This window comes from Balaenoptera musculus, chromosome 19 (genome assembly GCF_009873245.2).
Source record: "Balaenoptera musculus isolate JJ_BM4_2016_0621 chromosome 19, mBalMus1.pri.v3, whole genome shotgun sequence".
NCBI classification, from domain to species: Eukaryota; Metazoa; Chordata; class Mammalia; order Artiodactyla; family Balaenopteridae; genus Balaenoptera; species Balaenoptera musculus.
The window spans coordinates 32947326-32962412 of NC_045803.1; the positions used below are offsets into that span (position 1 = coordinate 32947326).

General features: G+C 42.3%; 1 pseudogene; it reads right to left on the reverse strand.

Moving 5' to 3' along the window:
* Window positions 1-2216: 2216 nt before the first annotated feature.
* LOC118884613 lies at window positions 2217-3384 on the reverse strand (annotated as a pseudogene).
* Between the last annotated feature and the right edge of the window lie 11703 nt (window positions 3385-15087).

Consider the following 15087-nt stretch of genomic DNA (forward strand, 5'->3'; position numbering starts at 1 on the left):
CACATCAAAAATAATTTCTGTTTGAGACAGAGTCACAGATGTAGAAAACAAACATATGGTTACCAAGGGGGAAAGGGGGGGAGGGATAAATTGGGAGATTGGGATTGACGTATGCACACTACTATATATAAAATAGGTAATTAATAAGGACCGACTGTATAGCACAGCAAACACTTCTCAATACTCTGTAATGACCTATATGGGAAAAAAAAATCTAAAAAAGAGTGGATACATGTATATGTATAACTGATTCACTTTCCTGTAAATCAGAAACTAACACATTTTAAATCAACTATACTACAATAAAATTTTTTAAAAATTAAAAATAATTTCTGTTTCAAAGAAACGGGAACAATAGTTACTCCAGATGTCAAAAGACACCTGAAAAGAAGTGAAAAGACGAGCCATATCTGGGAAAAGATGTAAGCACAGAGTTGGTATCAAGATCCCCTATGGATCAGTAAGAAAAGATAAACAAGAGAAAAATGAGCAAAAACCATGAACTGGCATTTCACAAAAGATGAAATGGCCAGAAAACATGACAGGATCTTAAGTTCACTAGCGATCAGGGACATGGAAATGAAGACCACGATGAGACGTTATTTTCTACCCAGTTGGTTGGTAAAAAGTGCAACATCTGACACTGTTAAATGTGGGCTAGGATATGGACCAGCAGGAACTCTCAGAATTGCTGGCAGGACTGTAAAGTGATTCAAGCATCGTGGAAAAACAGTTTGGCATTTCTCTGTAAAGATAACAGTGGCACACCTGTGTCCCAGCCATTCCACTCCCAGGATTCTATCTGAGAGAAAGCCCTGCAGGTGTATCTAGATACACACCTGAAAGTGTTCATAACAGCACTGCTGGCAATCGCAGAAATGCTGCAACAACATGGTGAATCTAAGACACGTGGTGCTGAGTTGAAAAACTCAAATCCCAGAGACTATACATGGTTTGATACTCTTTAGTTTTAAACCCTGCACAAGCAAATGATATCTAAGCATGTATACTCTACTAAGCTATACAGACAGAGTGAGTGAGTGACAGCCACAAAGTTCAAGACACCTCTGGGGAGGGAGAGGGGAGGAGGGGGAAGTGTAGTGGAGGCTCCAGCATTTGGATTTTATTGGAGGGCAAAGGGGAGTTGGTTTCTGAGAAGAGTGATGTGATTCCAACCTGTTTTTTTTTTTTTTAATTTGAAATTAAGTTTATTCGTGCATTAAACAGTTACAGAATACCCTTGGGACATTTTTAGTCCAACAATTAAAATTGCATTTAAAAGCCAACTGGAAGAGTTTAGAGACCAAAAAGACATCTGGAGTAACTATTGTTCCCCTTTCCTTAAGTTTATATATATTTACCTTTTAGGCAAGAGAGAGAACTGTGATTACTTTCTATTCCAGGGGATGTGATTTCCAGTTCCATTGTCTTAATGTGTATAAGATTCTTCTGTGAAGGCCAGAGAAGATCAAAGAATTTGATGTTGATTGGAAGAATTAAGAAGACAAGACTAATGGTTGGTTCATGGACCCACAATTTTATCACAAATCACTAGATGGGGTGGTGGGAGGGGTATTATATTTCCCATCAATAAAACCTCAGGTATTTATTTTATTTTTGGCTGTGCCACGTGGCTTGCAGGATCTTAGTTCCCCGACCAGGGATTGAACCCATGCCTCCTGCAGTGGAAGCATGGAGTCCTAAGCCCTGAACTGCCAGGGAAGTCCCCTGAGGTATTTAAAGACTCCATAGACGTGGAGGGAATTCCCTGGCGGTCCAGTGGTTAGTACTCCAAGCTCTCACTGCCAAAGGCCCTGGTTCGATCCCTGGTAGGGGAACTAAGATCCCACAAGCTGTGCAGTGCAGCCAAAAAAAAAAAAAAAAGAAGACTCCATAGACATGGAAACTCACTTCTATGTCTCTCAGAGGTAATGGTGAGGCTGAGAAGGCTGCGGTGGGAGCTCATACTTCCTTGGACTTCTCACATACGTTAGTGCCAAAACCTAACCAGGACTGGACCATGTCAAACACTTCTCTGAGCAAAGATCTTAATCAGTTTTCTCTTCAGGATGCGTTCCAAGGCAACAGTGTGATCCATGATGAATTTTTCCCAGTCTGTTTTTGGCTTGTCTCGGTGCTAAAGTCTATGGCAATACAAAACAGCATGGTCATTTACTGTGAGACCTGCCTGAGTCAAAGAATGGGCTCTCTTAGTCTCAGCAGTCAGGGTTTAACCAAGCTCGTTTTCCTTGGCTATTCTCATCATCCAGACGGCAGGAAACTTCTGTGGGGATGTCTCTTTTATTCTCCTCCATGGGTTCCAAAGGGCAGTCTTGACCTATGGCCAGCAACTGTCCGACAGTCATGTCAACACGAGCAGCTTTCAAGTAGCTGGCACACACCTGCCAGTCCTCCACAGAACAGGGCTCCACCACGGAGTCTCTGGGGAGGTCAGCTGGGAGAGGCGTCTCTAGGCAGCAAGGCAGGCTCTCCCCTTCTGGACTGGGAAGGGCCCTAGGGACTGCAAGACTCAACAGGCGGCTGAGACCTGACATTACCATGACGTCACCGCTGTGCATACACATGGGGATGGGGGCTTCATCTCTTTTGAGGCCACCCAGGAGAAAGATGGCGGACTGTCCAAAGCTGAACGACAGCAGGGGTTTGGAGAGATCTACTTCAGATTTATCTACGTGGATTCCCAGCGTGGAGTCTAATCGTTAGTAATTCAGGATACCCGCTTCAGCTCGGAAACCCTGAAATCCACAGGCAGTGTCCACTTACTCTGAGAGGAAAGTCAGGTCAGCAGGGAAAGGTGTGTAGTCATCTGCAGAGTATTTCTTACCATCCCAGTTACAATGGTAGCCTAGGGTCACCCAGTGCAGTTTCTCTAATAAACTCCAGAGTCTCCATTTATACACTTCTTTATACCTTAGAAGCTCTTTGCTCTGTTCCCACAAATCTTGGGTCTCTTCTTAGTCACATGTTTGTCCAGGTTACATACATTGGGTTTCCGGGAATATAACTTAAGGCACTGCTTCACCTAATGCCGCTGGTGACCTGTGAGGAAGCGTTTGGGATAAAAATAAATCCGGGATAGGCTTGCAGTCCGTAGGCTCGCCACCTGCTGGCCAGCTGAAGTCCTGCTCTGTATGCATCGTGGTCACTGGCTGGGGACACGTTTAGCTGAGATTTGACTACCCTGGGGGCACCAGGCCCCGTGCCTTGGGCTGCTTGGGCCGCCAAGAAGTCAGTGACCCCTCCCAGGTCTGCGGTCCTGGGGCGGCTCTGCCGGCAGAAGCGGAAAAGCTTCGGAAAGTCGTCCTCCCCAGGGTCCGCTGCCAGCATCGCCACAGAGCCCACGGCCACTGCCACCTTCCCCATCTCGCTGCCTGGCCTCGTCTCCATCCTGTTGTTGAAAAACAATGAAAGTAAGTGTGGAATTGCTACACCTGTGAGTTTTCAGGCTTTTCCTTCTCTGAGCCCCATTTTCTTCCTAATAATGGTAAGAGGGAACCCTTACTATGTACCAATGCTCCCTACATATATTAACTCACTTAATTTTCACAACAACTCTGTGAGGTAAGTTTGATTATTATCATGCTTGTTACACCCATGAGGCAACTGAAGCACAGAAAGGTTAAGTGACTTGCCCAAGGTCACACAGCTACTCGGTGCTGGAGCTGAGATTCAAATCAGCCTCTGTTTCCTTATCAGAACAGTGGAGGGATGGGAGCAACCCCACTGGATGACGAGTTCTCTAGTGGCAGGGGCTGTGTGTGTGTGTGTGTGTGTGTGTGTGTGTGTGTGTGTGTGTGTGTGTGTGTGTTCCCTTGGGGACCCACCCGGGATGCTCAGGAAGTCAGCCATGATTATTGTCCCAGCAGGGTTTGGCAGAGAGGCAGGGAGCCAGCATGGGAGGGAATCAGAGACAGTGTGGGTTCGAATCCTGGCTCTGCCACTCACTCACTGCAGACCTTGGCAATCCTCTTGAGGCCTCTCTGAGACTTAGTTTTCTCACCTATAAAATGGGGGCCGTCCTAGTTGCTATTTCCGGGGCTGCTGTGAGGGAGAGAAAGGTGTGAGTGGCCTGGCCCACCGCCCAGCGTGATGAGCAGTGCTTAAATGTGGGCTGTTATTAGTCACCTGTACACGGATGTCCTCAGCAGCTCTCTCTAGGTGATTTCTAACAGGACTTGGTCAGGAGTAGGCCCTTCAGAGTGTGAACACCGGCTCCAGCACCTCTCATACCACTGGTGATGTGAGCTGTGTCTAGGAACATTTACATGGGAGCCTCAGCCTAAGGGCCAGAAGGGTCAGCAGCTGGGGTCAGGGTGAAGGTGGGCTCCTCAGCTGGCTGGGCACCGCCAGGGCCGCCAAGTCAGGTGCTGGGGTGGTCATTCCTATGGTGACCACCAGGGGTCATGGTTGGCCACTTTTGCCTTCTTCCCTGGTCCCAGAGCCCGTGGGCAATCTGCAGAGGACAGCGAGGACTCCCACATTCCTGCCAACTGCAAGGTGGGGCATTTCCAGCAAGAGTGCATCTGAGGCCCTGACTTGGCTTTCCCACCTCTGTTAAATAAGAAAACTGATAAGTTTTTCCATCCCTCTTTGGGAATGTCTGCTGTTCTTTCATCTACCCATCCATTTATCTCTTTGTTCATTCACTCATCTGTTCATCCATTCATCCTTCTGTCTGTCCATCCCTTCATTATTCCTTTATTTTCCATTTGTTCATGTATCCATTCATCTGTCCTTTTATCCAGTCATCCATCCATCCATCCTTCCATCCATCCAACAACCAACATCTGTCCGTCTACCCTCTGTCTATCCCACATGCACAAAGACCCCATGTTGAGCCAGGCTTGTTCAGCCTGAGGTTCCCCATGAAGGGAGGAGGCCCATTTGCTGCTCCCGCCACCCCTCTCCCCCATCTCCTCCAGGCTCACCATCTGGTGGGACCAGGGATGTACCAGGCAACGATAACATAAGATGATGTGTGTGGACAAAATTGGGGGTGCAAAAATGTCACATTTCATTATTAATTTTTATATCACATTAGACTCCAAGGCTCTCCCATCCTCTGCATGGGGATCGACATTTGTGGAGAAGGTCTTTTTTTTTTTTTTAATTTTATTTATTTATTTTTGGCTGTGTTGGGTCCTCGTTTCTGTGCGAGGGCTTTCTCTAGTTGCGGCAAGCGGGGGCCACTCTTCATCGCGGTGCGCGGGCCTCTCACTATCGCAGCCTCTCTTGTTGCGGAGCACAGGCTCCAGATGCGCAGGCTCAGCAATTGTGGCTCACGGGCCTAGTCGCTCCGCGGCATGTGGAATCTTCCCAGACCAGGGCTCGAACCCGTGTCCCCTGCATTGGCAGGCAGATTCTCAACCACTGCGCCACCAGGGAAGCCTGAGAAAGTCTTTGAGTTCAACAAAAATCTGAGAGGCTTATGTTGCTCCTGGAAGGCAAATGGGGAAAGGGCCTCTGGTTCAACTTCAGCCCCTCGTAGTCACTGCTGATGTCCTCGTATTGGAGCCCATGGGGTGTCTTAGTCCGCTGGCTCCTGGCCCCTCCCCAGGCTTCCTGGCCAAGGGGATGCTTTGCTGAGAAGCTGCCTGTCAGAGGCGCCCCAGACCTTCCTCGCCAGCAACGGGGGCCTCTGGTCTCAGGCAGGCAGGTCCTGGCTTCAGTCCTTCACCACAGGGACCCGCGCCGCAGGAACACAAACCGACCCAGACCCTAGATCCTGGAGCCTGCGGGCTTGGCTGCTTCCTTAGGCGGGCTGTTAGGGCAGGGTGAGGGGTGTAACCCAGCCTGGCAGGAAGGTTTCTTATGAGAGGGGACTTCTAACTGAGACCTCCATGTTGAGTAGAGTGGGACAGGGGAAGGGGGAGGGGGAAGTTGGGGGTGGTAAAAGGAAGAGAGAGTGCAGACACGTGGGCTTGGGGGGCAGGGTGGCAGTGGGAGGGGCAAGAGAGAAACCAGAGGGATAAGAAGGGGCCCCATCTTGGAGCTTGGGCAGTAGGGAGATACTGAAGGTCTTTGACCAGGTGAGTTCCCCATGCAGGTGGTGTTTCCAAAGAGTCACCCTGGCAGTGGGTGGAAACAGGTTGGAAAAATGTCCAGGGAGGAGTAGCCATCTCTGGTTGCTCTCGGGTGGACGTGAGACACTGGTGGGCCACCCCTCCCACGGTTGTGCTGACAGCAGGAATGGAGGGAGGGGGGGCGAGGATCTGTGGGGCGTTGGGAGGGGAGACCCATAGGATGGAATTGCTTGACTGGCCACCAGGTGGTGGGTGGAGTCATCAAGGCTGATACCTGGGGTCCTGGGTGGTGGGTGGTCTGTCTGTAACTGGGGTGGGGAACCCACGAAGGGAGAACAGGTGGTACGTGTGTGTGCCTCCGTTTTATTGATGTAATCCTTTACTGTTAAACATTAATGAAATGTGAACTATAGAGAATACACAGGATCTACACACAATTTAACAAAAATTATAAAGCAAATCCCCAAGTAACCCCCACCCCCCGAAACCTCCAGCCTCTTTTCTCCATCCCACACCTTCCTGCACGGAGCATGGAAACATCCTGACATGTACAGGCATCGCTTCCTCACTTGTATGGATAGTTTTACCCCCAATATCTGCACCTCTGAATAACATAATTTTGGTTTTCCCTGTTTTAGAAGTTTATGTAAACAAAACCCATGTTTCTTCAACTTACCATTAAGTGTGTAGGATTCATCTGTGTCGTTGTGTGTAGATACAGTTTATTCAAGTTCATTGCTGTATGCCATTCTAGTACGTGACCACACTACAAGCTATGAACCCATTCTCCTGTGGATGGACGTTTGGGATGTTTGCAGGTTAGGGCTATTGTAACCAATGCTCTGATGAGCGTTCTCATATGTACGTAGAGGCGCATATTTATACACGTGTCTCTCCAAGCTGTATATCTGGGAATGGGATTTCTGAGCTACAGGTCATATGTATCTTCAACTTTACTAGAAGATGCCAGTTTTCTGAAGTGGTTGAATAAATTTACAGTCCCACTCTGCTTGGATGAGTGTTCCCATGGCTCTCTGGTGCTGCACACGGCATTGCTATTTTTTGGCAATCTGCTGGGTGTGTAATGGTATCTCGTCGTTACTGTAAGTTGCATTTCCAAGGCAATTTAATGAGCTAGAGCATCTCTTCATATATTTATTGGCTGGTTGGACCCTCCCCCCTTTTAAAGTGTCTATTTAAATCTTTTCTCTATTTTCTATAGGGTTGTTTGCAGCGTATGCCTCTGGTGCCAGCGTCACTCTGATTTCAGCCGCTGTGCGGGGTACAAACCTTCCACCAGAGAGCCAGTCTTTCCACATTCTACCCAGGGTCTTCTCCAACACTGTGGAAAAGACTGGAATGGGGGCGTGATAGCTGATGAACGGGCGCCCCACCTCCTGACCTTCATGGAGACAGCTCTGGAGCTCCTCAGAGGTCCTGGAGGTCCCGCTGCCTGCAGCAGTGACCTTGATAATGCCCTTGTATTTGGATGTCTGCCTGCCCTGTCTCACTCTCCCCACCCCTCACTCCTCCCTCGGGCATCATCTTCTAGACACCCAAGCCCTTGTCTCAGGCTCCCTTCTCCTCTTGTTCTTATTGATTTCTGGGGGATATTTACATATTCTGGATATGACTCCCTTGTCAGTTACACCATTGCAATTATATTTTCCCACTCTGTGATTTTTCTATTCACTTTTTTCCCCTGTAGTCTTTTTTTTTTAATTAAAAAAAATTTTTGGCCTTACCACGTGGCTTGTGGGATCTTATTTCCCTGACCAGGGATTGAACCAGGGCCCTTGGTAATGAGAGCATAGAGTCCTAGCCACTGGACCACCAGGGAATTCCCTCCCCTGCAGTCTTTTGATGAACAGAAATTCTTCAGTTTAATATTTTCTAGTTGATTAAACATTTACCTGATGGCTGGTGCTTTTGTGTCTAAGAAATTCTTCCCTTATTCAAAGTCAGGAAGATGTATTTCTATATCGTTGCTCAGAATTTTTGTAGCTTTTCACCATTAGGTCTTTAATTTACCTGCAATTGGTTTTCGTGACTGGTATGTAGTAGGATCGAATTTTTTTTTTTTCCCATATGGATACCCAACCATCTGAGCACCATTTATTGAAAAGTCAAGTCTCTCCTCAATTCTCAGAAATGCCACCTCTGTCGTAAATCAGGCAGCCACGTATGTGTGGGACCATTGGTGAGTGCACCAGTTTATTTCTGATGTCCCAATTAAGTTTTAGAATTTTATCTGAATTTTGTACATTTCTGGTTAGATTTACTTCTAGGTACTTGATATATTTTGAAGTGTTGTAGATGGTGGTTATATTAATTATTTGTTGACATGTAACAAATTATCCCAAAACTCAGCATCAAAACCCCAAACATTTATTATCTCCAGTTTTTGTGAGTAGGAACCTAGCTGGTGGCTCTGGCTTAAGGTCTTTTATGAGGTTTTAGTCAAGTTGATGGCTAGGGCTGTGGCCTTATCTGAAGGCTTTGATTCCCACAGTGAGAAGCTGGAAGAAGGACCTCGGTTCTTGTCTTCTTTGAAGAAAGAACTCAGCAAAGAGACCAAGACTGTGAAAAAGATAAAAGCATTTATTAGAAGCAAAGTATGTGTGGAAGAAGCAAAGTATTTGTGGAAAAAACAAAATATGTGTAAAAGAGCACACAGGCGAGTCAGATTGAGTTGCACCCAGTAGGGGCAGCTTAGATTGCTTATATAGGGGCAGTTTTCCTTTTTTTTTTTCCTGGCCAGTCATCTCCATATTTGGTCCTGGTGTGGGTGTGAATCTCTCAGCCAAGATGGATTCCAGCTGGCGTCTTCTCTCTCCTTTTGTCCTTCCCCTAGACTGAGGGTCTTCTCTGTGCATGTGTTGGGCAGGGAAATCCACAAGAATGCACCCAGTCAGGGCCCAATGTTCCCACTGGTGTCCCATCTCAAAGAGTCAGCAGGAGACCAGCTGCAGCTGCTCAGCCTGGGGCCTATCTATATCCTACCTCAGCTTGACTTGTAGGGGTGCCTCATGTCATGGCAACTGGCTTTCCTGGGAAGAAGTGATTTGAGAGAGAGGGAGAGAGAACACCCAAGAATGGAAGCCACAGTCTTTTAATAACCTAACATCAGAAGTGACATCTCATGATTTCTGCCATATTCTATTCATTAGAAGTAAGTTACTAAGTGCGGCCCACACAAGGGGAGGGGATTACATAAAGGCGTGACTACCAGGAAGCTGGGATGATTTGGGGCCATCATATAGTGAATAGAGCCTGTTACAGTGACCTTTTAAAAAGTTTGTTTTCTAATTGTGGTTACTGTATAGTATTGCATAGTGATGTGGGGTTTTTTATGGTTTTTTAAGGCAGAGGTTTTTTTTCTAGCTTTTTGTTTGTTTGTTTGTTTTCTGGCTGTACCCTGCGGCTTACTGGATCTTAGGTCCCCGACTAGGGATTGAACCCGCGCCTTTGGCAGTGAAAGCAGAGAGTCCTAACCACTGGACCGCCAGGGAATTCCCCATAATGATGTCTTAACATTGATTTTTTGTATCCGGCAACCTTGCTAAACTCTCTTATTAATTCTAATAGTTTGTCAATTTTTAAAAATGTACTCATCATAGCATCTATGAATAATGAGGTTTGTTTTTTTCTTTCCAGTCCTTGTCTGTTTTATTTCTCTTCCTTTTCTTGCTGCATAGGCTAGGTCTTACAGAACAATACAGAGCTGGTATAGTAACAGCAGGCTTTCTTATCTTGCTACCAAATTCAAAGGGAAAGTTTTTGACAGTTTCACCTTAAAGTATAATATTTGCTGTAGGGTTTTTTAAAAAAGTATATACCCTTCATCAGATTTAGGAAGTTCCTAATATTTCTAGTTTACTAAGGTGTTTTTTTTTTTTAAACCATGAATGGATATTGAATTTTGTCAAACATCTCTTTGGCATACAATGATCATTAGAATTTTCACCTTTGATCTATTAATGTTTGAACTACATTAATTTTTCTTCTGACGTTAAATCTACATTGCATTGGTTAAACCTAAGTTGATCATAACATTATCCTTTTATATGTTTCTGGGTATAGTTTGTAATATCTTGTTTAGAATTTTTGCCTCTGTGTTCTTGAGAGAGAGTAACCTGTAATTTTTCTTTCTCGTATGCCTTGTTGGGTTTTGATGTCAAGATTATGCTAGCCTCATAAAATGAGTTTGAGTCTTCATTAAGAGTTTGGGCCAATTTAGAATTATTATTTCTTTCCAGAATTTTCTGTAGTATTTTCCAGTGATGCTCTCTGGTGATGGGTTTTCATTGTGGGAAGATTTTTGACTACAGATAGAAGTTACTTAGTGTACAGGACTGTTCAGGATTTTTATTTCCATTTAGAATGCTTACTGCAGCTTAAGTAAGCAATGTTTTTCTAGGACTTTTATAATATTTAATTATATTAATTTTTAGATTTATTGGCATAAAATTGTTCACAATATTCTGTTTTATATGATTACTGTTATAGCATAATGTTTCTCTTTTCCAACCTGACATAGGTTATTTGTGCCTTTTTCTTTTACCTTCATAGTTTGCCAGAGGTTTGTCAATTTTGTTAGTCTTTCAAAGAGTCAATTTTGATTTTTGTTGATTTTCTTAATTGTAAGTTTGCTTACTACTTTACTAACTTGTGCTTTTATCTTTATTATTTTTCTGCTATATACTTTTAATTTACTATTCTTTTTCTAACTCCTTGAGGTAGATGCTTACTTAACTAATTTTAAGCCTTTATTCTTTTCTAGTATATGCTATATATTTCCTTATAAGTATTATTTTAGAAAAATTTCCTACGATTTTGAATATATATTTTCATTATTGCTCAGTTTTAGAAATAGTTTGTTTTTAATTGTGGTTTCTTCTTTGTTATAAAAAGTGTGTCTTTAAATTTTCTAAATATGTGGGGATTTCCTTTTATATTGATTTCAAGCTTAATTATATTGTGGTCAGAGAAACATTATCTGAATGATTTAAATCCCTTGACATTTACTGAGATTTGCTTTATGGCCCAGAATATGAGCTATATTTATAAATGTTCTGGATGGGCTTGAAATGGATTTTTTACATTTGTTGTGTGCAGTGTTCTATGTATGTTCAAGTCTAATTTATTAACTGAGTTCGTCAAATCTTCATCTCCCTTCCCTATCAAATTGAAAAAGGTGTCTTAAAATTTATTATGGCTGTTGATTTGTCTATTTTTCCGTGTAGTTCTATCAAGTTTTGCTGTATATATTTTGAGCTTATGTTATTAGGTACATAGAAATTTAATATTGTTACGTCCTCCTAGTGAAATTAAGTTTTATTATTATCTTTCCCTCTAGTAATGCATTTTACCTTAATGTCTACTTTGTCTTTTTTCTTAAAATTAATTAATTAATTAATTAATTAATTTTTGGCTGCATTAGGTCTTCGTTGCTCCGTGTGGGCTTTCTCTAGTTGTGACAAACAGGGGCTACTCTTCGTTGCGGTGTGCGGGCTTCTCATTGCAGTGGCTTCTCTTGTTGAGGAGCACGGGCTCTAGGCGTGGGCTTCAGTAGTTGTGGCTCGTAGGCTCTAGAGCACAGGCTCAGTAGTTGTGATGCACGGGCTTAGTTGCTCCACGGCATGTGGGATCTTCCTGGACCAGGGCTACGAACCCATGTCCCCTGCATTTGTAGGTGGATTCGTAACCACTGCGCCACCAGGGAAGCCCTACTTTGTCTTTTTACGAATATAGTTATATCAGTTTTTTTAAAACTAGTATTTTTATTTTATTACCTTAAATTTTTCTCTATTTTATGTTTTAGAGGTGTTTGTTCATTTTTTATTTTATTTTTAAAAAATATTTATTTATTTATTTATTTGGCTGTGCCAGGTCTTAGTTGCTGCATGTGGGATCATCGTTGAGGTGCGTGGGATCTTTAGTTGTGGCATGCGGGGTCTTTAGTTGCGGCATGTGGGATCTAGTTCCCTGACCAGGGATGGAACCCAGGCCCCCTGCATTGGGAGCACAGAGTGTTTTTTGTTTTTTTTTTTTAATTTTTTTGACGTGGACCATTTTCAAAGTCTTTACTGAATTTGTTACAATATTGCTTCTTTTTTTTTTTTTTTTAATGTTTTGGTTTTTTGGCCACGAGGCCTGTGGGATCTTAGCTCCCCGACCAGGGATTGAACCCACACCCCCTGCACAGGAAGGAGAAGTCTTAACCACTGGACCTCCAGGGAAGTCCCTGTTCATTTTTAAACAAAATAAATTTCCCCCCATCCAGTCTGAAAATGTTGCCTTTTTAACTGGAGCATTTAGTTCATTTATAATTAATGTATATGTACAGGTAAATGTAAATGTAAGGTACACCTACTGTAAATATTTGGAATTAAATCTACCATCTTATTTTGTGCTACTTCTCTTATTCATCCTATTTTTTTTCTTTTCTTTCTGGCCTTTAAAGAGTTGTCTGTATATGTTTTGTCATTTAACTCATATCATTTACTTCCTTAATAAGTTTGAAATGATATACTCTGTTTCTATTCCTTTGGTGAAGGAGCTGGCAACTTTTTTCTATAAAAAGCCAGATGGTAAATATTTTAGGCTTTGCATGCCACAGACAGTCTGTCACACATTCTTCTTTGTTTGGATTATTATAACCCTTTCCATATGTCGAAACCATTCTTAGTTTGCAGGCCATACAAAAACAGGTTGCAAGCTGGGTCTGACCCATGGGCCAGTGTCCTGACCCTTGTTTCAGTGTTTACCCTAGAAATTGTAACATGCACACTTAATTTATTAAAGCCTAAAATTTATCAAACCTTTGCCCTTCCCCTGAATACCACATTGATATTAGAACATTTTGATTCTATTTACTTCCCACTACCAATTTATGTTAGATTTTCCGATATTTTCATTTTATTTTAAATTCCACTAGACTTTATGATTACTGTTCTATACAGTCATTATTTTATACATTTGTCCATATTTTTTTTACCACTTTCTCTAGTCCCTATTCTTTTTTGTATCCTCAACCCTCCATCTAGATAATTTTCCTTCTGCCTCAAGTACATGTTTTAAAATTTTCGTTAGTGTGGTTTTGCTGATGATGAACTCTCTCAGTTTTTGTTTGAAAGAAAATGTCTTTATTTTGCCTTCATTCTTAAAAGATATTTTAGCTGAGTATAGATTCTAGGTTGGCAGTTATTTTGCTTCATCAAATTGAGGATTTCATTCTATTTTTCTATGATTTCCATCGTTGCTGTTGAGAATGATTTGTAAGTCTAATTGCCATTCCTTTGAAAGTAAATGGTCTTTTCTCTCTGGCTGGTTTTGATATTTTCTTATTGTTTTTCTATTTCTGTTAAATATCAATTTCTTTGTATTTGTTCTGTTTGAGATTTTCTGGCCCACTTGTATCTGTGGATGGGCCACTTGTATCTTGCATCAATTCTGGAAAATACTCAGCCACTATCTCTAAATATTTCTTCCTTGTTCCTTGGGATTCTGATTAAATATGTGTTAGATTTTTCTCTCACTATACACTCCATGTTTCCTATCTTCTTATCAGTATTCTCCATCTTCTTGTCTTTATGGAATACATTCTAGATAATTTCTTCTGATCTATCTTCAAGTTTCTAAAAGTTTCCTTTGGCTCTTTAAAAAACATGCAATGTCACTTTCCATAGTTTACTGTTCCCTGAAGATATTTTCAGGTTGTTGTTCATTTTTTTTAGAATATAGTAAGGATAGTTATTTTATCCTCTTTATCGGATCATTACAAAATCTGCAGTAACCATGGATCTACTTCTACTGGATTTGACTTACATTCTCTCTTGTCTTTATGTACTTTGTCATCTTTGACCTGGCTATAGGCATTGGCTTTGAAAAATTATTTGTGGGGCTTCCCCCAAGGAATGGATGTGGTCCCTTCCAGCCTTGTATTTGTTTTTTTTTGTTTTGTAAAATACATATTTTATATCTATAGAGGCACAGAAAAAAGTCATTAGAACATTCACTACATCACTGTTTGCCCAGAAGGACATAATTATAAGTGATTCTCTTCACTGTCATTTTGAGGCTTTTTACATTTCTACGAGCACGTTACTTATTTTTTATTTTAATTTTTGAATTTTATTTTATTTATTATTTTATACAGCAGGTTCTTATTAGTCATCAATTTTATACACATCAGTGTATACATGTCAATCCCAATCGCCCAATTCAGCACACCACCATCTCCACCCCGCCACGGCTTTCCCCCCTTGGTGTCCATACGTTTGTTCTCTACATCTGTGTCTCAACCTCTGCCCTGCAAACCGGTTCATCTGTACCATTTTTCTAGGTTCCACATACATACGTTAATATACAATATTTGTTTTTCTCTTTCTGACTTATTTCACTCTGTATGACAGTCTCTAGATCCATCCACGTCTCAATGAATGACTCAATTTCGTTCCTTTTTATGGCTGAGTAATATTCCATTCTATATATATACCACATCTTCTTTATCCATTCGTCTGTCAATGGGCATTTAGGTTGCTTCCATGACCTGGCTATTGTAAATAGTGCTGCAATGAACATTGGAGTGCATGTGCCTTTTTGAATTATGGTTTTCTCTGGGTATATGCCCAGTAGTGGGATTGCTGGATCATATGGTAATTCTATTTTTAGTTTTTTAAGGAACCTCCATACTGTTCTCCATAGTGGCTGCATCAATTTACATTCCCACCAACAGTGTAAGAGGGTTCCCTTTTCTCCACACCCTCTCCAGCATTTGTTGTTTGTAGATTTTCTGATGATGCCCATTCTAACTGGTGTGAGGTGATACCTCATTGTAGTTTTGATTTGCATTTCTCTAATAATTAATGATGTTGAGCAACTTTTCATGTGCTTCTTGGCCATCTGTATGTCTTCTTTGGAGAAATGTCTATTTAGGTCTTCTGCGCATTTTTGGATTGGGTTGTTTATTTCTTTAATATTGAGCTGCATGAACTGTTTATATATTTTGGAGATTAATCCTTTGTCCGTTGATTCGTTT